Here is a 25,619-nt window from a genome sequence, read left to right on the forward strand (position 1 = left end):
TGAGAATAGTTGAACAACTTGAAGAGTGATCAATGTCACTAAATAGTACATGCAGAAACTGCTGAATTTGTGTATGTTTTGCACTGTATATTCTCAAAACAACAACAAGAAAATAAAATAAAGCAGAAAAACAAACAAAAATGAAAAGAATTAATAGTAAGCTTAAACTTGGCCACGTGAACTACATTGTAAATATAAGAGTTACAATTCAAGTACGTCTCTTTCAGTATTTTTATCGTTAAAGAACCATTACTATAAATAATGTATGCTATTAAACTGAAAATATTTTAGAAAGTAGGAGATGACTGGTTGCCACCAATTGGGTACCATGAATATCTAGAGGTTATTTTATCTCTGTGTAGAAAGCTTCAGTTTAAGCAACAGTTTCAGGAAAAAATAAGCTAGATTTCCTAGTATAAATCAAGGGATCCATGATTCTTTAAGTAAACACAATGCCCCAAATCCATCATTTATATTGAAGTAACCAACATCCTGGAAACACATATTGTAAGTGAGTGAGCCTCTAGCACAACTCTGTACTCGCAGAAGCCAGAAGGTTTAATCCCCAAATAGATTAAACTAGACAGATGGGTAAAACTGTTTACGATGTTCCCAGAATGGCTGTTTTTGTGACATGCCTCAGAGAGGACACAGATGCATATGACCTGTTTTAATTTTCCTTCTCTAAGCCGCTCTGCTTCACTGAGCCAGGCATGGCTCAAAAACAGGTCTGAATAAGTCAGGAATGCATTAGTTCCAAAGAGCCCCATTTATGACCTGAAAGAGATAAAGATCAGGACAATGAATCCTGAGTAACCTACCTTCAAACCAAATAAACATGTTCTTCATTTTAAGATTATGGCAAGCTATAAATGTCACACGCTTTGAATCGCAGTTAATTTACAGTTATTTCTAATGTCAAAGTTTCTTGATAAGTGTGATAAGCTCAGGGTATAAAGTTGAACATTCATTGTCAACCCATTGTCCCACTGTCAACCCCTTACCTGTTCCTCTCGACCTTCAGTGATCTGTTTTGGGCTAGCAAAGGCAGAACCCATCCACCACTCCCCATGATCAACATTTACAATGTACACCTTTTTTTTATTTTCCTGGAAAATGCTAGATCATTCTAGAAGCATGGCTTTAAAAGTGTATTAAACTGTATTGATAAAACCATAAACTAGTTGCAACAAGAAGAAACGCAAATGGAAATGCCTAGCTGAAATGATAGTCTATAAACAGGACAATTTTCAAATCTCCTTTTTCCCTTCCATCTCCCCATTCCAAAAGAGGGACAAAAGCAGATGGAATTAGCACTCTGATTTGGGAACAGATAAAAAAGGGTAGGAGAGGTTCTCTACAACAGGCCTGCAGTTACTGTAGGGAGTTTCAAAAGACTCTCAGTTTGTTGGCTTTAGTACTCTTCCATCTCTCCCTTCTTCCTCACTCACTCTCCAGGGCCTCCTCCATACATCTCCTTGTTCTCCCATTGACACACACACACTCATATGTTTTCGCTCTCTCCATCTTTAGATATTTGCTAACTATTTAAATCAAGAATAACTCAAATTCCAATGGCACAAACGTAGCTTCTGCATTTTAGTAGCAATGCTACAAGAAGCAAGGGTTTTTCTCCCTTGAAGATTTGTATAGTTTGCAATGAATAAAATATAAGGAGACTGTGAACATGGCACGAGGTTCACAAGATTAGTATGCATGTGGCTGTTTATTCCCTCCAAGGCTAAACAGCTAAAGTCATTTCCTTCCAAACAAAGGTCTATTTAGGACATTTTTATTCAGTGTTTGGAATTTAAACTCATGCCTTCTTTAAATGGCCCAGCTTGCTACTTCAGCTCCATTTAACCTTTTTACCCTTCTTCATATTTCCAAAAGAAGCAATTTCAAAATAATGAAGTATGCCTAAAGGGTTATAATCTATTTCATTAGATCATTCCAATAAATAACTATTTTTGACATAAAAGTTACATAATCACTATATATATGTGTGTGTGCATATACACATATATTTCACATGAAACTATCAGAACTTATAGGTTCCATTGTTAAAATAAGTCACTTGTTTGACAGAAAAAGTAACATACTAAGCTTTTATCTAAGTTGAAAAACATTCAGGTTTACAAGAATATCAATTATCTACATATAATCAAATGATATATTTTGAAGTTATCTTTTTCTACAATAAATAATTCTTTTAAAAATATATAGGTAGAGGGACATGTAACATAGAATATGCAATATGTAATATAAGCAAACCTGGTGGTGCATTGGTTAAGGACCCTGCTGTTAACTAAAAGGTCAGCAGTTTGAACCCGCCCAGCAGCTCCAAGGGAGAAAGATCTGGCGATCTGCTTCCATAAAGATTATCGCCAAGAAAATCCTATCAGGAAGTTCTACTCTGTCACATGGAGTGATTATGAGTCAGAATTGACTCTATGGCATCCAACACCAAAAACAATATGTTGCATAGAAATGTAACTTAGGACAACCTTGGCTATAAGTTGTCTTGTTATATTTGAGTGATATATTTTGGGTTTATCTTTTTTGATAAATACGTAATCATTATCACCACTTACATTCTCTATAATAAAGAGCGTGAGCTATGTTTGTTTTGTTCACTCTTATGTTCTCAGCCCCTAGCAGAAAAAATTGGCATATAATAAACCCAAAACCAAATCCACTGCTGTCAAGTCAATTCTAACTCATAGCGACCCTGAATAACAGGGTAGAACCGCCCCATAGGGTTTCCAAGGCTGGAATTTTTACAGAAGCAGACTGCCACATCTTTCTTCCACAGCTGGCTGGCTGGTGGGTTCAAATGCCTGACCTTTCAGTTAGCAGTCGAGCATTTAACCACTATGCCACCAGGGCTCTTTGGCATATAGTAAGGGTTCCAGAAATGCATTTACAATTATGAGCCCTGTTATTTACACCATAAATCTATAGTTGCCTGTTAATAGTAATATGATTGCATCAAAAGAAGGATGACTTTCTTACATACTTCCTCAAAACAGCCAATTTCCAACAATGTATAACAGCACCTTCTCTGGAACTTTTTTAGTCTTTGCAACTGTCTACATTGGGGTTCCTCCAGGGACAGACACTGAAATAAGGACTTGGTAGTTTGCTTGAATGGTGATCACAGGAAGCCCAAGGGAGACAGTAGTACATGAGAGAGATAAAATAAAGCCAATACATAGAATATTAATGAGCAGCTTACCACTGTGGGCAACAGGGGCTTAATCATACCGGAAATCTTCTGAGGAACCATGGACTGAGGTGCCAGGGTATTTATTCACAGATTTCTGTTCCTTGTCGGTTAAGCGATGTGTTTAGAGGCATTAAATTCTTGTTACTTCCTGGCTACCCTTCACTGGGACTAAGATAAATCCCCTTGGCACTAGAGAAGTCCCTTACAAAGGAAGGAGAGAGATGGAAATGTTTGAGATGGGAAATTGTGTGTGTATATGGAAATTGTCCACTGGGGCTGCAGGTAAACTCAAAGCTGAGCCAAGGGGGAAACCAAGCAAGCATCAGAAGTATCTGCTACCTAGAACCTGCTACAGCACACTTTAATACATCACATTTTTAAAAATCTAAAATCTGTCTTTCTGAGTGCCTCCCACTTTTGATTCCAACATTTATTTAAGCAGATCAGCATATCAATGAGTAATGAAAGATTTCCAAGACATAAGTTTTCCTGAAGACCAGATCCACAATTTGGTGACCACTGACGGGTCATGGGTGGGAAAAGAGCATCCAAACATTTCAGAGTGGTCTAGACTGCTAAGGAAACGTTGTGAGCATATGCACATGCTTGCAAGCTGTCAACAAAACGATCTGAGCATTATGCCAAAGGCCCAGATGCTACTGATAGCAAGGGAGTACTGATTTCTTTTACTGTCTTCTGAGAAAGGAAAGAACTTCTAATAAGCTATTATATGAGGAAAACACATATTCCCACTGCATATACTTACCAAACCTTCCCTAGCTCTGATTAATAAATAAAACATACCTTTTATAAAAGAAATAAACACATAGATTTCCTTGAATAAAAAATGGTATATGCACATAAGCAAACTGAGGAATTTTTTTTCTCCTTACATGAAAGTAAAAAAATGTTTATATAATTATCATAAATAAAAAGGAATAATAATAGGATCACACAGGAAGAATATATTCTCGTACATAAAGCAACACAATCCAAATGGAGATTAAGGCACTTGTCTGTGAAACCCAAGACTAAAAACTACCAAAATACACAAAACGTGAAGTTTTTAAATGCATGTTTTCCTCTCTACTCCCTTCTGAAAGTCCACTAAAATGATAGTAACATGAAAATAGCGATAAATAAATAAAAACTCAAGGAAAAAGAGAATGGAAAATGAAGTGACAAAATACAAGAGATGTCAACCATTTTTTTCACGTATGAGACGAGAAGTAACAGACAGTTGGGGAGAAGAACCAAAATTTAAGATCCTGAAGAGAAGGTAACTGATAAGAAGCCAGTGAATATTCCCACAGAACTCTGGAGATGCTCCGGAAGTGGAACCACGTGATATACCTGAACAAAGGAGTAAGACTTGGGGCTGAAAACAAGAGGACTGGTTGGAAGTCTACAAAAGGAGGAGTTGAACCTCCATATTCCTTCTCCTGTCTCACATTGCCTGACTCCTTCCCCATGCTCACATCTTCTCTGGCAGAAAACAGGAGATCTTCATCTATGACAGCTTGTAACCACCAATATAATAATTCATTTGGATAAATAAATTAGAGGCATTAAACTCTTGTTACTTCCTGGCTACCTTTCACTGGGACTAAGATAAATTCCTTTGGCACTGGAGAAGTCCCTTACAAAGGACCATTGGATGAAAAATTGCTGGGAAACAGAATATTCATACAATCTCAAAGTATTATTTCTTGGATTATTTATGAATCATTAAAAGGAGAATATTTCTATATAATAAAATATATATATATGGAGAATACCACTTTGGCCATGTAATCAAACTTTACATCACAAATTATGGGACTGACTGATGCCAAATAACTCCTGATGTGATATACTGGGAAGAAATATCATCTATAAATATTCTTAGCAAAAATGTTTAACATGAACCTCATCATACCCACATATCTGCTTTGAGGGAACATATTCCCTGACTGTGAAGTGACCAGTGACCATACTATGCATCCTGAGCAGGTGATTTAGCAAGATTCAAGCGGAAGCTGCTTGGATCACGTGACAGGATGACTGAGACTGGGGCAGATACAAGAAAAAACTCCTCGGTTTCTAGGAGGATCTGGAGAATTGTAACAGCAAAGTCAACGCTCCCCATTGACAATTGGAGACAGAACTTATGGATCATATTAAAACCTCAGCCAATATTAATGGGCCTGGTGGTTCAGTGGTTAAGTATTCAGTTGCTAACCAAAAGGATGGCAGTTTGAATCTACCAGCCTCTCCTTAGAAACCCTATGGGGCAGTTCTCCTCTGTCTTATAGGGTTGTTATGAGTCGGAATCAGCTCGATGGCAACGGGTTTTAGTTCTACCCAGGCACTTAGAGAATGCTTAGCAAGGTATCCAACCTTTAAGAGATGATGTGCCCATAGTACACAGTTCAGTATGCAAATAAGCTTCTAACTTCAAAGTAAATAGGTTAAAATGGATGACCTAAAAATCTATTGTTTTTCCTATTTCTCCCCAAACCAAAAACAAGAAATAAACATTTGTCGTCAAGTCGATTCTGACCCGTGGTGACCCCACGGGTGTCAGAGTGGAATTACGCTCCGTAAAGTTTTCCAGGCTGTGGCCTTTTGGGAGCAGATCACCAGGCCTTTCTTTTGAGGTGCCTCCATGTGGGCCCAAACCCCAACCTTTTGGTTAGTAATCAAGTGCTTAGCCATTTGTGCCACCCATGCAATTATGATATTCTCTCGATATTAATGTGAAACATATGATTTCTTTGGTGAAAAGATATTGACACACAGCCATACAATATAGATTTATTTCTATCTATTATCTATCTATGGATCAATTTCTATCTAGCAGCAAAGCTTACAAAACAGACTATAGTTTAAAGCAGAAAGGTGAAAACTAGAAAAATTACTAGTCCATTTCTTAAAACAAAAAAAAAAAATGAAATTTGAAGTTCTCAGAAAGTTACTAGTCAAATACTGTTTTTATTTTAGTTATTATTCCTGCATAACAAATTAACCCAAAATATAGCAGTTAAAACAACCATTTCATTATGCCCACAGTTTTTGGAGTTAGGAATTCAGGAAGCTCTTGGCTAGGTAGTTCTTGCTTGATGTTTCTTATGCTGATAAAGTCAGGTACCAGCTGAGGCTGGAATCATCTGAAGGCGCTACTGGTCTGGACGTCCAAGATGGCTCACTTCCATGACTGACAGTTGATGTTGCCTATCACCTGGGAGCTCACCTGGACTGTTGGCCAAGCGCCTGTTGTGTCCTTTCTAGCACTGTGGTCTTAGGGTAGTTTGACTTTTTACATAGTAGCTGGCTTCTCAAAGAGAGAATAATCCATGAAAACCAAGTAGAAGCTTCATGGCCTTAACTGACCTAGCCTTGGCAATCACACAGCATCACTTCTATTCATTCTATTAGTAAAAACACATTATCACTAATTTCAGCCCAGATTCAAGGGAATGGAACATAGACCCCTCCTCCCAAAGGGAGAGGAATGTTAAAAAAGAAACAAAAAAGTGATGTATTTTTAAACCACCATGTTTCAATTGTGGAGTTCCATACACTTTTAACCAGAATTTTAAAAAGAAGGTCTTTGCTGGATAAATTAGAAAATATTGAAAGCTAGATTGCCTTAAATAATCATATGTCAAAGGAAAGCTAAGTTATATTAATATCTCCAAAAGAAATACAAATCTACCAGATAGATTGAGAGTTTGATTAATACATGTTTAGATAGACATATGTGCGGATAGAGATAGATGGCCATGAAAGAAGCACTACTACATTAATTTGAAGCATCTACATGGCTATTCCCCAACCCTGACCATTATATTGGGGTTTCCAACATCTTCTGAGGGTGTTTATACTAAAACAGCACAATTCTTTCACAAACAACTATTAGATAGAGTGAAACCAGGGCAGAGGGTGGTTCTGAAATGAGGAACGCTTAATAGGCATGATGAGCAAATGAAGATTTAGGCAGGCGGAAACGTCACTGGATGGACACAGGAACCCATCTGTCTTGGTCAGCTGCTCAATTCTGCTACAGAGTCAGTAGCACCATGTCAGTTCATGGCAGGAGACAGGTCATCCTCTGAAAATGGGAATCAAAAAATTTGGCAGAGGCGAACAATTAGATGATTTATTCCATCCTACGTATTTGAGATCACATTACATGTGTTCTTTACTTTTCTCAGTCATTGAAATTACTAGGATACAGAACCAGACTGAGATAAGCACTAAGATAATGGGAGGTAATATGAGTGGCATTATTTCACTTATTTAAAAGTCTAAAGGCTACAACTGGGCTAGTCTTCCAATTACAACATATGGCTTAGAGACATGATCCTTCATCAAGAAAATGGAATAGAACTTGTCATCATGGACAGATTGTTAGGAAAAAAAAAATGATGGCGATGGGCATGTTATGGGGTAAGAACAGCTAGTACTGCTACATTTGGAGTGCTCTAAAAGCTACAGTAGCATTTGTTTTGCTCCCTGGATTGGTTCCATCTGTCTAGTACTGCTGAGAATATTTTGACAGTAGAAATTTGTGAAATGAAGCAACCTCCACCATGTACTGACATTTGAGTCAGAATATCCATGATGAAGGAGGAAGGATTTGGGGGGAAAAAAATTGGTTTAAGGGAATTGGGACCATAATGAAACCCCGGTGGAACAGTGGTTAAAGTGCTCAGCTGCAAACCTAAAAGGTCAGCTGTTCGAACCCACCAACCGCTCCATGGGAGAAACATGTGGCAGTCTGATCCCATAAAGATTTACATCCTTGGAAACCCAAGGTGGCAGTTCTGCTTCAGCCTAAAGGGTTTCTATAATTTGGATTCAACTCGCTGGCAGTGAGTTTGGTTTTGTTTTTGGTTTGGGACCAGAATACTGTGAAGGCCATAACCATGAGCTTTGAGTAGATCTTTGGTGGTAGAAATTTTGGCATTAATCACTGGGGTTTGAAATTGGGGGGGAATAGTTCTTTGGTGTTGAACCAACAACAAGCTGACAAGATGGCTAATAGGCGAGATAAAAAAAACCAAAACCAAACCCAGTGCCATTGAGTCGATTCCGACTCATAGCGACCCTATATAACTACTAGCTAATTAAAAAAGATAGGGAGTAACAGGGACATTAATTTTATTCACTCACCTGAATCTCCTTTTAAATGGGGGATTCCTTTTGAATCCTAGAAGAGATCAACTCACTGCTTGACATGCACCCAGGTGAGTATGAAAAATATGCCTTCAGGCTGAGTGATATATGAATCAGCTGCCAAGCTTCACATGGTAAAATAGTGATATTACCTCTTAATTGCTCTGGGAGTTAGAAAGGCATCTAAAGTCAGAATTCAGTAACCATTGAAGAAATGGCATAAAAAAATAGTACTTCAAAACATGAGGGAGCGAAAGGCAAGATCAGAAGCTTTTCTGCCTCACTCGCCTTTGCATTGATGTGCTTTGTGTGTCCGTTTCAATATTTCTAACACTTTCTTTTGAGTGAATCTGAATTATTTTCTTTTTTCTCAGGAGGTTTCTTGCAAATGTGCAGGATAAAACATCTTCATTGTTAATCCAGTCCCCATTTAGCTTAAGTCTGGAGATCTCTTGAAATCTGATTGCCTAGGTTGTGATCTAGACTCTGACACTTAATAGCTATGGGAACTCTGAGGCGTTTTCCTTATCTATGCAATGCAAATAATATTAGGAGAAACATCCAAGGAGTTTTGAGAAGATTAAAAGAGAAAATCATTGAAAAATCGCATAGCACAGTACCTGGCATATACCATATTTTTACACAAATAATGCACACCTGGAAACCCTGGTGGCATAGTGGTTAAGTGCTACAGCTGCTAATGAAAAGGTCAGCAGTTCAAATCCACCGGCGCTCCTTAGAAACTCTATGGGGCAGTTCTACTTTGACCTATAGGGTCACTACGAGTCGGAACCGACTCGACGGCAGCGGTTTGGTTTTTTAATGCACACCTCCTACATTTGTTTGCCAACTGCACTCTCCCCCCATGAAGTCTTTTTATAAGCACTTTTTTACATGTTGTTATAAAAAAAAGTCTTTTTGTGTAAAAATACAGGGTTAAAACTCAAGAAATGTTCACTATCATTATGTTGAATGTGAAGGTGGCCAAATGGTTAAGCACTCAAATTTTAACTGAAAGGTTGGTGATTCAAACTCACCCAGGGGTGCCTCTGAAGACAGGCCTAGCAATCTGCTCCTGAAAGGTCAAAGTCTTGCTATGGAGCACAGTTCTACTCTGCGACACACAGGTCACCATGAGTCGGAATCAACTTGACAGCAACAGATTTTCCCACCTCGTGGGGCCCCTCTCCCGCGCTTCACCCAGCCATCTCACAGCCTTCAAGTGGAAGAAATTACTCCGCTGTAGCCTCGGTTTATAATCTGTTCTTCAGTTAGATTCTTTCTTGAAGAAATGGCAAATCTAGAGATTGATTAAATTGAGGGTTACAGATGGCAAAACACATCTTTAAGCACAGCTGTAAGCTCCCTATCCCTTGAGTATAAAACATTTTCCTTTGGTCACAAATGTTTCAGAAACTAAAATAAAACAAGATTTATTTTATATCCTATATTTGGCCAAAAAAAAAAAGGAAATTTAGTGATTTTAAAGGTGGCCCTTGTGATTCCAGGGAGGCCCATTTTTCATTCTGGCCTCACTACAAGATTACTGAGTGTGCAGTATCTGTTTTCTGTGGTCTGCTGCCAACAGATGGCTTATTTTTAGTGGCGAGAAATATCATTAAGGAACAAAGAGAAATTAGGACTAAATAGGAAATTAAATATGTTCTTGGGATTATAACTGATGGTTAAAAAGTTGCAAACCAGTGATTTGCAGCTTAGTATTTCTCCTGCAGCCAATATCCATAGTTTTAAGGAAACCTTGGTATTATGAAGACTCTCTTCACACCATGCAATTTATTTGTCTTTCTGTTTTGCCAGTGCCTTTGCCAAACATCATAATTTTCTCAGAATCCTGAATTGCAAGATGAACAAATAATATTCATTTCCTCCATGGAGAAAACATCCTTTGATTGAATTGTCTCCTTCTATCCCAATCACTGCAATGTGTGCTGCATGTCAGAGAAGTGAAACGGAGTTGAGCCTACTTGAAAGCACAGCATAAATTAGCTTCTAAATGAAAACAGTTAGAAGGAAAACATTTCCAAATGACAGCCAAACTCTGTCAGTTCCTGAAGTACTCATGGCCTCTCTGAGGAATGCAGCATGAAAATGAGGCTTCATAAGCCCAAATGTGACCCCACCACTGTTCCAAGGGTTAAGGAATTTCCCTGGGGGCCTGGGGCACAGAAAATAAGAGGATAAAAAACCTATGTGTCACGGTTGACTTTTCAAACTACATCTATATTTATTACTTTACCAAAATAATAATTACATAAAACACAAAGAAAAACAATAAATAGCAATCAATAAAATATCTCTGTCCTGAGTCACACTGGAAAGGTTCATATGTCTGCAGAATTCTGTTAAACGAAAGGGAGTGTTCGAAGAACTAAAATGTATCAAACCCTCCAGCACTTTGTTCATGTAGTCATGACCAAATGCGTACAGGGTCTTGGATACAACCCCGGCTATATTCCCAGTTGAGGACAATGGCAGGAAATCTAATCTTGGATGGCTTCTCTGTTGCTTAAAACAAATTAGTTTTGCACATATCTTTGGGACATAATCCAGAGCATACATTGAAAATTCTAATCAAGTCTGGCTCCCTCCCTCACATCCTAGCTATTAAATCAGTGAGAGCCTATTCGAACAGTTGGGACCAGCTAGAGAGTCTAGTTATTAGGGTAGCAGTTTGGGATATTTCTTTTAACTCAGTCTGTTGCTATAGAAGAATCACTGAATATTTCTTGCCATGCTGCTATTATTGATGGTACAGCCAGGCACTAACATAATCTATACGACTTCAAGGAAAGAACTGGTATTACTGCAAAAGACAGTGCTGAGAATCTAGATGCTGTGTGGTGTCTGGCCTCTTGGCTATGGATTATTCTAGAACTGAGGAAGATCATGACTATTCCTCTTGTCTATATCCATGCTGTATCCCATGTGTTTTCATTGGCCAAATTTTCAGAAGTAAACAGCCAGTTTCTTCTTCCTAGTCTTAGTCTGGAAGTTCTACTGAAGCTTGCCCACAATGGGTGACCTTGCTGGTATTTGAAATACTGGTGGTATAGTTTCCAGCCTCACAGCAACACACAAGCCACCACACAGGAAAAACAAAATAAAACAAAAAAAAATTCAGTGAAAACCTTATGAAAAGCAGCAGAACAGTGTCCGATATAGTGCTAGAAGATGAGCCCCTCAGGCTGGAAAACATTCAAAATATGACTGGGGAAGAGCTGCCTCCTCAAAGAAAAGTTGACCTTAATCATGTGAATGGAGTCAAGCTTTTGGGACCTTGATTTCTGATGTGGCACAACTCAAAATGCGAAGAAACAGCTACAAACATCCATTAATAGTCAGGAGGTAGAATGTATGAAGTATGAACTTAGGAAAAGTGGAAGTTGTCAAAATTGAAATGAAATGCATAAACATTGATAACCTAGGCATTAGAGAGCTGAAATGTACTAGTTTTGGTCATTTTGTATCAGAAAATCATATGATCAACTGTGCCACAAATAACAAATGGCATTGCATTCATTGCCAAAAAGAATATTTCAAGATCTATCTTGAAGTACAATGTGAACAGTGATAGGAAAATATCCATATGCCTACGAGGAAGGTCAGTTAGTATGACTATTATTCAAATTTATGCACCAGCCAGTAAGGCCAAAGATGAAGAAACTGAAGATTTTTACCAACTTCTGCAGTCTGAAATTGATCAAATATGCAATCAAGATGCATTGATAAGTACTAGTGACTGGGATGAGAAAGTTGGAAGCAACAAAGAAGGATAGGTAGTTGAAAAATATGGCCTCAGTGAAAGAAATGATGCTAGAGATAGCATGACAAAATTTTGCAAGACCAAGGACTTCTTCATTGCAAATACATTTTTCACATAAAGGGTGACTTTATACACCGACCTAACCAGAGGGAGACACAGGAATCAAATTGACTACATGTGTGGAAAGAAATGACAGAAACACTCAATATCATCAGTCAGAACAAAGTCAGTAGCCGACTGTGGAATAGACATCAATTGCTCCTATACAAGTTCAAGCAAAAGTTGAAGAAAATTAGAACAAGTCCGTGAGAACCTAAATGACCTTTAGTATATTCCACCTGGATTTGGAGATCATCTCAAGAATAGACTTGACCCATTGTATGCTAAGGACCGAAGGCCAGACAAGTTGTGGAATGATATCAAGGACATCATATATGAAGAAAGCAAAGGGTCATTTAAAAGACAGAAAAGAAAGAAACAAGATGGATGTCAGAAGAGACTCTGAGCCTTGCTCTTGAATGTAGAGTGGCTAAAGTGAACAAAAGAAATGATCACATAAAATATCTGAACAGCAGATTCCAAAGGGTGGCTTGAGAAGACAAAGTAAACCATTATAATGAAATATGCAAAGACCTATTTTGAAAACCAAAAGTGAGGATAGTGAGACTATGACTCATATACTTTGCATACGTTATCAAGAGGGACAAATCTCTGGAGAAGGATATCATGCTTGGTAAGGTACGGTATCAGAGAAAAAGAGGAAGACCCTTGATGAGATGGGATAACACAGTGGCTCCAACAGTGGGGTCAAACGTAGCAATGATTGTGAAGACAGGGCAGGACAGGTCAGTGTTTCATTCTGTTGTAGACAGGGTCACTATGAGTCAGAATTGCCCGGACAGCACCTAAGAACAACAACAACAAATCCCTTGGGGTCGTGAAGTCCCCTCCAACTGTGCGTACAGTGACCTTTCCTGTCCCTGGACTCTGTACTCAGCCATGAGACTTGCTTTGACCAGTGGGATGTTAGCAGAAGTGATGCCAGCAGCATCTTGAAAAGCATTTGAGTGATTGGGCTTGCTCAGTCTTATACTTCTGTCATTTTTTTTGAGAAGAGCATGTCCAGGTAGGTGAACTGTCCAAGGAGGAGAATAAGAGACAAATGTAACAATTCTATTTGACCTCTCCAAACCTTGCCTAGATCATGCCTCAACTAGCTGACTCCCAGAGACATGAGCAAAGACAGCTGAGATCAGTGGAGGCATTAAGCCTAAAATGCTGTCTCATGGACTCACAAGATAAATAAATGCTTACTACTTTAAGTCACCATTTTGGGGGTTGTTACTGTTTAAGGCACTGACTAAAATTGTGGCAAAAAAAAAATCCAACAAGGAAGCAGGGCAAGATGGTAAAATAGTCACTCCTGTTTATTTCCCAGCAACTAACACACTGAACAATGAATAAAAACAAGCTTGGACTCAGATCTCAGAACACCAGAGAGCTCTGAAGTGTTCAAGAGTTGAGGTAAGTCCAGAAAGAGGAGAGAGAAAGAGCAGGGGAACCGAGCCACTGACATCTGGAAGACTTGGCTCATCACGGCCATTTTGAGATGGGAACAGGAAACACCTTGAACAAAGAACGTACGATGGAAGCTAAACTGTGGAAGCTGTAGCCCAGGTTCTAAGGTGACACATATTAGCTTGGGAGTTTGGAGGCCATGCACTTGGTGGTGGTGGTGGGGGGTGGGTGGTGAACGGAGGCTGAGGTGCTCTGAACGAGTGCTGTTTTATCTTGTCAAGACCCGAGGCAGACAGTCTCTAGGGCCCAGGCATACTAAAAGGCTCTGCAACCCATCCTTCAGTCAGGTGAAAAAATACATCAGACAGGCAACACAGAGGGAAACAACTGACTCTCTGTCCACAAGGGGACACCATGGGAGACCCTTAAAGGGGCTCCCATGAGGGGAAGACATAAAGCTCTCCCCACAATTCACTTTGGGAAAGTCAAGCCCCATTGATTAAGTCCACATCCAGTGTCAGCCAAAAACCCCTGCACATGCCGATTGAGCTGCAGAGGCAAAGTTGTCCCAGATTCCATGTAGATGAGTGAAGGAAACCAACCCTAGGAGTACACACAGGGCTACAGCCAAAACCTCAGAAGACTGAAGGAACCTAATAAACCAGCAAAGTCAGCCAATTTAGGGAGAACCAGCCAGAACAGGCACTCAAAGACTTAAAACTTTTCAAAATGCCTAAAAGCTGTCTCAGTAGTCCACAAGCCATGTAATTAACACAGATAAAACTTCAGACAGAACTGTTGACTGAGTCCTGAAAAACTTAAGGACAAGAGTGCCTTTTTTTGGTTCTTAGGAGAAGATTATTTAATTACTTACTCATTGCTGTTGAGTCAATTCCAACCCATAGGGGCCCAATAGGACAGAGTGGAACTGTCTCATAGGGTTTCCAAGGCAGTAATTCTTGCAGAAGCAGACTGCCACATCTTTCTCCCATGGAGGAACTAGCGGGTTCAACCCACTGCCCTTTCGGTTAGCAGCCCAGAACTTTAATCATTGTGACATTAATGGAACTAAATCTAACGATTATAATTCTATTGTAAATCAGAAAAATCAGAATTTTAAAAGATCGAAAGAAAAAGATACCAAAATGTCCCACATTCAACAACAAAAATATTAAAACACAAAATCACGAGAGAAGAAAGACAGATCCAAAGGACAACATGAAGAAGAGACAATTTCTACTACGGAAACCAGGTTAACGGAAAAAATAGAAACTTCCAGGCAATGGTGATAAATCTTTAAAGAAGGCAAAAAACACACAGGAAAACACACACACACACACACACACACACAAACTAAGATCAGAAAGCAAATTGAGGAACAAAATCAGAAACTTAATCAGAAAATTGAAAACATTAAAAAAAAAGAGCGAATTACTGAATAGAAGAATAAAGCAACTGAATTAGAAAATGCAAGAGAAACACTCAAAAGTAGAGTTGAACAGACAGAGAATAATTGAACTAGAAGACAGAATAAATGAAATTATCAAGTCTCAAGAGAAACAAGACAAAAGAACAAAGAAAAGAAAACCAAACAGATATAGTGGATTTAATTAATAAATCTAACATGGCCATTATTAGAATTCTAGAGCACCATGACAATAATAAAGTCATAGAAGAATTTTCTAAGAGATAATCATAAAGAATTTACCAAACCTGCACAGAGAATCAAGCCTGCAAATACAGGAAGCTACAAAAAGTCCATTTAGAAGAAATACAAAAAGAATCACCCTGTATCATTTTTCTAATAAAATGCATAAAAACTGAACACAAAGAGAGAATTCTAAAAGCAGCAAAAAAAAAAAAAAAAAAAAAACCCACAATATAACATATCAAGGGTCTTTTATAAGCATTAGTACAGATTTCTCTCCAGAACCTCTATATACCAGAAGTCAATGGAGCAACATATACAAAATATTGAACAAAAACAATTGCCAACCAAGAATTATTTACCCAGCAAAGTTGCCATTCAAAAATGAGGGAGAAATTAAGCAGCCAAATGCAAACAAAAACAGAAAAATCAGAATACAAAAACAAAGAAGATCTGAAACACTGAAAATACAAATAGAAAAATGAGTGAGGTAGACCCTTTGTTTTCAGTAATAACCTAAAATGTAAACAGTCTAAATGCCCCATGCAAAAGGCAGGATGGCAGAATGGATAAAATAGCAGAATTCATCCTTTTGCTGCCTATGTAAAGCACATCTTAGACATAAGGACACAAACAGACTGAAAATAAAAGGATGGAAAAAAATATTCCATGCAACTAGTAATCAAAAAGAGCAGGGATAGCCATATTGATATCAGATAAAATTGACTTTAAATCAAAATCTATAACAAGAGATAAAAAAAAGAGATTACAATATAGTAAAAAGGGTCAATCCAGCAAGAAGACAATTATATATGATCTGAGCAGCAATGCTCCAAAATATGTGGGAAAAAAAAAAACCTGAATAATAATAATTGAAAGAAGAAAGAGAAAACTCCACAATAGGTGCGGACTTCAACACGCTACTTTCAATTCTAGACAGAGCATCTAAAAAGATCACAAAAGACATTAAAAAATTAAACAAACCCACAAGCCAGTGGGACCTAATGGACATATATAGAACACTTCACCCAGCATCAGAACAATACACATCCTTCTCTGGTGCACCTGGATGATTTTCCAGAATAGACCATACGCTAGGACACAAAACAAGTCTCAAAAATTTAAAAAGATTGAAATCATACAAAATATCTACTCTGACCATAATGGTATGAAGCTAGAAAACAATAAAAGGAAAAATAAGGAAAACTAAGAAATAAATACTTGGAAACTAAACAAAAAAAGAACCAAAAAAAGAAAACAAACTATTAGATCATAGAAGAAATCAAAAGTAAAATTAAAAATTCCTAGAATCAAATGAAAATGAAAACACAACATATCAAAACCTTTGGGACACAGCAAAAGCAGCATCAGAGGGAAATTTATAGCAATAAATGCCTACATTAAAAAAGAAGAAAGATCCAAAATCATTAAGTTAAATGACAACTTCAACAAATAGAAAAGGAAGAGCAAAAGAAGCCAAAGTTACCAGAAAAAGGAAGTATTAAGATCAGGGTAGAGATAACTGAAATTAAAGACCAATATCCCTTATGAACATAGATGTAAAAATTTTCAACAAAATTCTAGCCAACAGATTTCAACAACATATCAAAAAATAATCATACACCATGATCAATTCATACCAGGATTCCAAGGGCAGTTCAACATTAGAAAATCAATCAATGTAATCCACCATACAAATAAAACAAAGGAAAAGAGCAATCTGATCATATCAATTGATGCAGAAAAGGCATTTTATATAATTTAACAACAATAAAAAAGCCATCAGCAAAATAGGATTAGAAGGGAAATTTCTCAACATAATTAAGGGCATATATGCAAAACCAACAGCCAACATTATTCTAATGGAGAAAGACTGAAAGCCTTCCCCTTAAAAGTGGGACTAAGACAAGGATGCCCCTTATCACAACCCTAATTCAGTATCATACTGGAAGTACTAGCCAGAGCAATAAGGCAAGAAAGAGAAATTGAAAAAGAAGTAAAATTAACTATGTTAGAAGGTGACATGATCCTAAAGATTCCACTGGAAAACTGCTAGAACTGATAGAAGAATTCAGCAGCATTGCAGGGTACAAGATCAAAAATCAGTTGGGTTCCTCTACACTAACAAGGAATATTCCAAGAGAGAAACCAAAAAAAAAAAAAAAAAAAATACCATTTATAATAGCACCCAAAACAATATGATACCTAGGGCTTAACCTAACCAGTAACATGAAAGATTTACACAATGAAGATTATAAAACACTACTACAAGAGACTAAAAGAGACTCAGATAAATGGAAGGACATTTTATGCTCGTGGATTGGAAGACAATGTAGTGAAAACATCAATTCTACCTATAGTGATTTACAGATACAATGAAATCCTGATACAAATCTCAACAACAGTCTACTGAAATGACAAAGCCAATGACCAACTACATAGGGGACAGAAAGAAACCCCGAATAGCCAAAGCAATATTGAAGAAAAAGAACAAAGCAGGAGGCCTTACACTTCTTGATGTTAAAACATACTATATAGCCACTGTAATCAAAACTGCCTGGTACTGGTTCAGCAATAGACACAGAGACCAGTGGAAAAGAGTCTAGAACTCAGAAATAAATTGCACCCATCTACAGACAACTAATCTCCGACAAGGGATGTCTTGGTTATCTAGCGCTGCTGTGACAGAAATATCACAAGTGGATAGCTTTAGTGAAGAGAAATTTATTCTCTCACAGTCTAGTAGGCTACAAGTCCAAATTCCCAGTGTCAGCTCCAGGGCAAGACTTTCTCTCTGGAGAAAGGTCTTTGTCCTCAATCTTCCCCTAGTCAAGGAGCTTCTCAGTGCAGGGGCCCTGGGTCCAAATGACGCGCTATTCTCCTGGCTCTCGTTTCTTCGTGGTACGAGGTCCAGTGTTTCTCTGCTCACTTCTGTCATTTATATCTCAAAAGAGATTGGCTTAAGACACAATTTAATCTTGTAGATCTCAGAAACATAACCGCCACTGCCGCTAATTGCAATAGGATTTATAACACATAGGGAAATCACATCAGATGATAAAATGGTGGACTGTCATACAATACCAGGAATCATGACCTAGCCAAGTTGACAGATATTTCTTGGGCACACAATTCAACCCATGACAAGGGGTTAAAATTCATTCAATGGGAAAGAAACAGTCTGTTCAACAAATCATGCTGACAAAACCGGATATCCACTTGCAGACAAATGAAACAGGGTCTATATCTCACACCATACACAAAGACTAACTCAAAATGGATCAAAGACATAAATGTTAAACTTAAAGACTATAAAGTTCCCGGAAGAAAACATACAGAGAAAATTATGGAACCCAATCTTTTGTAGAAATAGGATAACAAACATAACAAAAATTGCATGAATATCAGAAGATAAATTAGATAAATTGGACCTCATAAAAATTCAAAACTTATGCTCATCAAAAGACCTTATCAAAAAGGTAGAAAGACAACCTACAGACTGGGAAAAATTCTTCAAAACAACATATCCCATAGAGCCCAATCTCTAAAATTGAGTTCAACAATTCAACAACAGAAAGACAAACAACCTAATTAAAAACTGGGGAAAGGACAAGCACAGAACCTTCACCAAAGAGGACATCCAAGTGGCCAGAAACATGAAAACATGCTCATGATCATTGAAAAACATTAGCCGTTAAAAAACCAAAAACCAAACCCACTGCCATTGAGTCGATTCCGACTCATAGTGACCCTATAGGACAGAGTAGAACTGCCCCATAGAGTTTCCAAACAGTGCCTGGCAGATTTGAACTGCTGACCTCTTGGTTAGCAGCTGTAGCACCTAACCACTACACCACCAGGGTTTCCATCATTAGCCATTAGAGAGATGCAAATCAAAACTACAATGAGAGACCATCTCACCCTAGCTAAAATGGTACTGATAAAAAAACAAACAGAAAGATAACAACAAATGTTGATTGAGGATGTGGGGGAGATTTGAACAGTTATCCGTTGCTGGTGAGACTGTAAAATGAAACAACCACTATGGGAAATAGTATGGCACTTCCTCAAAAAACTAGCATTAGAACTAACCTATGATCTAGCAATTATACACCCTAGAGACCTAAAAGTAGTGTCACGAACAGACATCTGCACACCTATGTTCATTGCAGCAGTATTCACAATAGCAAAATGAAAAAAAAAAAAAAGGAAACAACCTAGGTGCCCATCAACGGATGAATGGATAAGGAAAAGATGGTACATCCACACAATGGAATAATATGCAACCATAACAATGATGAGTCCGTGAAACATATTATAACATGAATGGACCTAGAGGGTATAATGTGAAGTGAAATAGGCTAAGCACATAAGGACAAATATTGTATGATCCCTCTTTTATAAGAAGACAAGAATAGACATATATAAAGAGAACAATGTTCGTTGGTGGTTACCAGGGAGGGGAGAGGGCAGAGCACAATTTACACCATAAATACTTATTATTTTTGGTGATTGGAAAAGAGGCATTGAATGTGGGTGTAGTGAGCACAGCATGACCAACGTAAATGATGTAGCTGTGAAGTTCCCAAGAGAAAACAATTCCAGTACTAAGGAATTTGGCATATGTAATATAACAACAACTCCAACAAAGACCAAAAAATGAGCACATGATCACATGTAGATGGGTATAGGCATATAATAAGTACCCGCTCAAAACGCACTGCCATCGAGTCAATTCTGACTCATAGTGACCTTATAGGACAGAGCAGAACTGCTCCATAGAGTTTCCAAGGAGCGCCTGGTGGATTTGAACTGCCGATCTGTTGGTTAGCAGCTGTAGCACTTAACCACTATGCTTCCAGGGTTTCCATAATAGGTACAGATATATATATATGTGAGAACAGATAGAAGTATCTATAAAATTTTTTTTTTTATCTATATGTATGTGTAAATACAAATATGTGTGTACATATTTGGTAAAAAATTACATTAACTACAGTTACTCAGATATAACCAAACAACTTCAGAGATTCGTTCTCTAGGTTTGAAGGCTTAGGACCACAGTCTCATAGGACAACTCAATTAATTGACATAATGTAGTTTACAAAGTTCATATTCTGTATCTTAGTGAAGTGAGTAGCACCTGGGGTCTTAAAAGCTTGTAAGTGGCCATCAAATATGCAACTATTGATTTCTACTCATTAGGAGAAAAAAGAGTAAAAAGGTAACCAAAATCTCAGCAAAGAAAAAATTCTGAGGCTGATAGTCTACATAAGCCGTGGCCTCATCCGCTCTGAGACTAGAAGAACTAGATGGTGCCTGGCTACCACCACCAGCTGTTCCAATAGGGGTCACAATAGGTGGTCCCAGATAGAATAAGAGAAAAATGTAGCACGATGCTCAAATTCTTTAAAAAGGCCGGACTAACTGGACCGGTTGAGACCAGCAGACTTCCTGAGACTATTGCCCTGAGACGCTCTTTAAACCTTGATCTGAAACTATCACCTGAGGTCACCTTTTAGCAAAATAGCAGAGTGGCACGCAAAGAAGGATATTACCTATAAGTATGGGGCTCTACGAACAAACCATCCAAATGAGACCAAATGGTCAACGCTTACTCTCAAGTAAAGACGAGAAGATAAGGGATCAGAGAGAGAATTAGAGTGCTGGAAACAGAACAACTAGAACACAATTAAAGAGAATGTTGACACAATGTGAAAAATGTAACTAATGTCACTGAACAATTTGTGTAAAAATTGTCAAATGGAAACCTAACATAGTATAATTTTTCACCAAAAACACAATAAAATAAAATTTAAAAAATAAATAAAATGCATAGGAAAAAAGTTAATAGATAAGTCCAGGCAAAGAGTATATAATAGTTTACTATCCATGCAACTTTTTTTGCAAGCTTAATTTTTTCCAAATAAGTATGTTTCAAAAATGGAAAAAAAAATAAATAAATAAGAAAAACAAGCAATTAAAAAAAGAGCTTTGCCTCACTGCCTGAATGTAGACTGCTTTTAAAATTTTTCATTCATTAGCAGGATGTCCTATCATTCCACTATCACACCTCGACAGTCAGGGGAAAGACATCCCTGACAACAGAGGTATAAGTCTTCAATGGACGTGCCACTGAAAACCTTAATGTCTGCCTGTGGTGCCGTTAAAATAACAGTAGCGGAGCTTTACCAAAGGTCTACCACACCTCAGGCATGTTTTGCAGTGTACAATATTTTCTTAATGTTCGCTACAACCACATGAATGGGCATTATTATTCATTCCCATTGAACAGATGAGGAAACCTACAGTTGGAAAAATTAAGTAACTTGCTCAGGGAGCTACAGTTAATATCTTTGAGTCTGGGTTTAATTGACTCGGAAACCAAAACTTTAAACCCCTGTGCCATACTTCCTCTAATCATTTAAAAGCCCCCAAACAAAGGATTTTAGTAGCATACAGTTTTATATGAATAGTTTCAGAAAGTTCCAGAAAGGGGAGATATCGCAGTAAATTCTCAAGAGATTGAAAAACTCTAAACCTCTGCATGTTCGTGTTTATTATATTTCACTCCAGGACAAGGGATATCAACCCAGAATCCCCACCCAGGCAGAGCCTCTGCAGCATTCCGGACCCTCACCTTCTGCTAGTGGGCTGAACACAAAGAAAGAGCCATTTGCTTAGATAAGAAGGGTTGTGCTGCAAAGAAAATGGCCAAGACCTTCATGTGAACTCCAATCACAAGTCCTGGGACTGCAAACAGAGTGGTCTTATTCACCAAAGAATGATTAAGTTCCTGGCCAAGGGAAAAGCAAAGGTCTCGACCCCTATTTTTTTTAGAAATCACTTGGCTGTTTGATGAAGCTTACAATAGTAAATATTGTGAGGACCAATGTTTCTGTGAAAATTATATTGAGGAAGAGGTTTCAGTGAAGTCAAAATCAGTCAAGTGCCTGAAACTGTAGAGATCTGACAATACATTTTTATTCCGTTTTTTCAGTCTTCTTTTAAGCAATCCATCTTTGAAGGACCGGTGAAGCCTTCTACCTCTTTCCAGAGCCCTTCCTCTATCATATAAACATCCATGTCAGTCCTTCATGGCTCTAAATACCCCTGGCAATTATGGCATCATCTTCCCCTCAGTCTCACTGTCTCAAATGATTTCTTAATAGATCCATGTGAGTACATTACTATGTAATGAATTTTTTCTAAGTACTATTATAATCCCCATGTTATAAAGAAGAAGCCAAGGCTTCCAGAGGTGACATGATTTGCTCAAGGTCACATAGCCAGACAGTGGCTGACCTTGGATTTGATGAGAGTCAGTCTGAATCTAACTGTCTGGGCTTTTAACTGTTTCCATAGAAGACAGCCACTGATATGCAGCTTTTGTATAACCCCAAGGTGCCTTGTATAGTTAGAGGCAATGAGTAGGCCTTCACCTGCATAAATCATACAGGTCACAACCTCAGAGATTTCCAACAATGACCCAATGTTCCTGCCTAACCATAGCGCTCATGCCACTGGAAGAAAAGACTTGAGAAGAAAAGACTTGATGTCCAAGTTAGGATTATTTGCTAGCATTATTCATGCTTTCTAGCAAACATACCATGTTCCAATATGGGCTGGAAGTAAAGGGAGACTGGTATGTGAAAGTCTATATACAGGCAGTACCTGGGTTATGACAGTCTGACTTACAGACAACTAGCACTTGCCCTTTAATGTTATATAAATTTGCCCTCACTTTGGAAATATTAAACCAACCTCTACTTGCAACAAATTCTTCATCACAATTGCCCTTACTTGTTGCACGCGCAGCTTTTAAATCATTGAAAAGGCTTCAAGCCTTTTCTTGCACTAAAGTCAGGTTAAATAAGAACAAAAAGCATCTGTTACCGGCTTACAACTTCGACTTAAAGGCACAATTAGAAAGTGATATTTTTCGTAACCTGGGGACTGCCTGTGTTACAGAAACAGTTCGGTGGTTCAAACCAACTTGCCACTCCATGGGAGAAAGATGTGGCAGTCTGATTCCATAAAGCTTACAGCCTTGGAAACACTACGGGGCAGTTCTACTCTGTCCCATACAGGGTTGCTGTAAGTCGGAATTGACTCAATGGCAATGGGTTTTCTTTCTTTCTTTTTTTTTTTTTTATTACATGCAAATATGTTATAGATATTCTTTTCAAAGCCTGTATCTTGAACACAATAGACGTTCAGCAACCAGATTTATTTAGCATTTACCATGTCGAGGCATTATGTTGGACAGTAAAGAACTATATACATGAAAAATAAATGTTTTCTCAGAATTTTTTCCTTTGTGACAGCAAATATATGAAAAAAGAATATATTGATAAATTGGCTAAATGTTTTGAGCTTTCTAAAGGAAACTGTTGAACGAAACCTCAATATCACACAAAATCCTGCTTGGGGCCATATGGATACGTGTCAGTCACATTATAGAATCAAAACAATCTGAAGAAAACAGAAAGACTCAGCTCCTTCCACCAAGTTTGGGCTGCCTGCCCGTTAATCGAAACTCATCACATCATGAATGCCAAGTTGTTGAAATTCATCTGGGAATGGTCTTCTGTATTTGTCTACTTGGCTCTTCCTCCCTCCCTCTTTTCTTTCTTTCTGCCTGTCTTTCTTTTATATATTCGGATGCTTTTATTTTCTGAGTGCTATGGTAATTCATGCTTCCTAAGGATACAATAAATAGCCTTGGGTTAACATCACAGGCCCATATTTCACAAAGGCCTCTTTTTTTTCTCTTTTTGAGAGGTGTTGGTTTCTAAGTTCCAGATTCATAAGTTTGGTTCTACAGAAAATTTTTACTTCAATATCCCCTTTATACCTCTACCACAATGTAATCAATGAAAAATGAATCATTTCTCCCCACAAAAATTGGCTTATCACCCCCATTTCCTGTCTCCATAAATAGCATCTTCATCAACCCAGTTGATTCTTTCTTATCCTTTATTCCAAAGAATCCAAATCTTAGATTTATCTTACTTGATCCTCTCTATGTTCTTTGTTCAATTGCTCAACCAATGCCTTGCCCTTGTTTCAAGCACTCATTATTTTTCATTTGAATTGCTACAAGAATCACTTACTTTGCCTCCATGCCTTCTCTTATGACTGTTTTGCTTCATCTCTCAAATCATCATCTATACTGTGACCAGAGTCATCTTTCTGATTGCATATCTGGTCATGTCATTCTCTAAATGAAAATTCCTACACACTATAGGATACACATTCCAATGACCATTGGAAATCTTAACTCTTTAGTCAGCATTCAAGGCTGATCATGGTTTGGTCCTGATCAATTATTCAGCTTATCATATCACTCTTCCACATTCAAGCAATATCGCAGCTCATGCTTCCAGGCATGCCAAATTATCTGCCCATGCTCTCTCTTGTTCCTATATCTTTACACATTCTTCCCTATACCCCATATGAAATTACCTCTCAGCTGTAACTGTTGGTTGTCACTTTATCTGCCCTACCTCAAATCTAGCACAGTGCTCACCATCTAGTAGCTTCTAAATAGGTTTTTATTGAGTGCTTAATGAGTAAGTCAGAATTTCATCTTACTAAAATATATGCCATAAATATTCTGGACAACCAAAGGGCAAAAGAAAAAATCAGTTTAGCCAAAAAGTTAGTGAAAATATCTGCAATCAAACTTTAGTTTATGAAATCCTAGTCTAGCATTTAAATAGCAACTTATTAAATGCAAAACAAATGCAGTTGCTCACTTGGCCCAAGTTTCATGTGATATTCAAGAGTTGGCAAGGCAAGATTCTCTTAGATAATCGTGTGTGTATTTGTGGTATTGACACAAACCTGTGTCCTCCTGCAGTCACCTTAAGCTCCACGTGCTCCTCCTTGTCACTGATTTGAATCTTTCTCGTATTAGAAAAATCATTTGGCTCACACATTATACCATGGGTTTATCTAGCTAGAGTTTCATATATCGCCTAGATCTTTTGAGATTTTTAAGTTTCCTCCAAATGACATATTTTATCACCATATTTGTTGGTTACATATATTCCTAAACATTGCCTGAATGATACAAATATAAGAGTTATATATTTAAAGAAAAAAAAGAACAAGAATATATATAAAAAGAATAAATGGCTCTATTATGTATTTAAAATGACAAAAAAATATTCTAAGGCATACAATCAGAACAAAGAAAAACAGAAGAGTAGGCTACTGTACAGGCATATCTCAGTCAATTGCCAAAACATAGTTCATAAAAATTGTGATCTGCC

The sequence above is a fragment of the Loxodonta africana genome, chromosome 24 (genome assembly GCF_030014295.1).
Source record: "Loxodonta africana isolate mLoxAfr1 chromosome 24, mLoxAfr1.hap2, whole genome shotgun sequence".
Taxonomy (NCBI): Eukaryota; Metazoa; Chordata; class Mammalia; order Proboscidea; family Elephantidae; genus Loxodonta; species Loxodonta africana.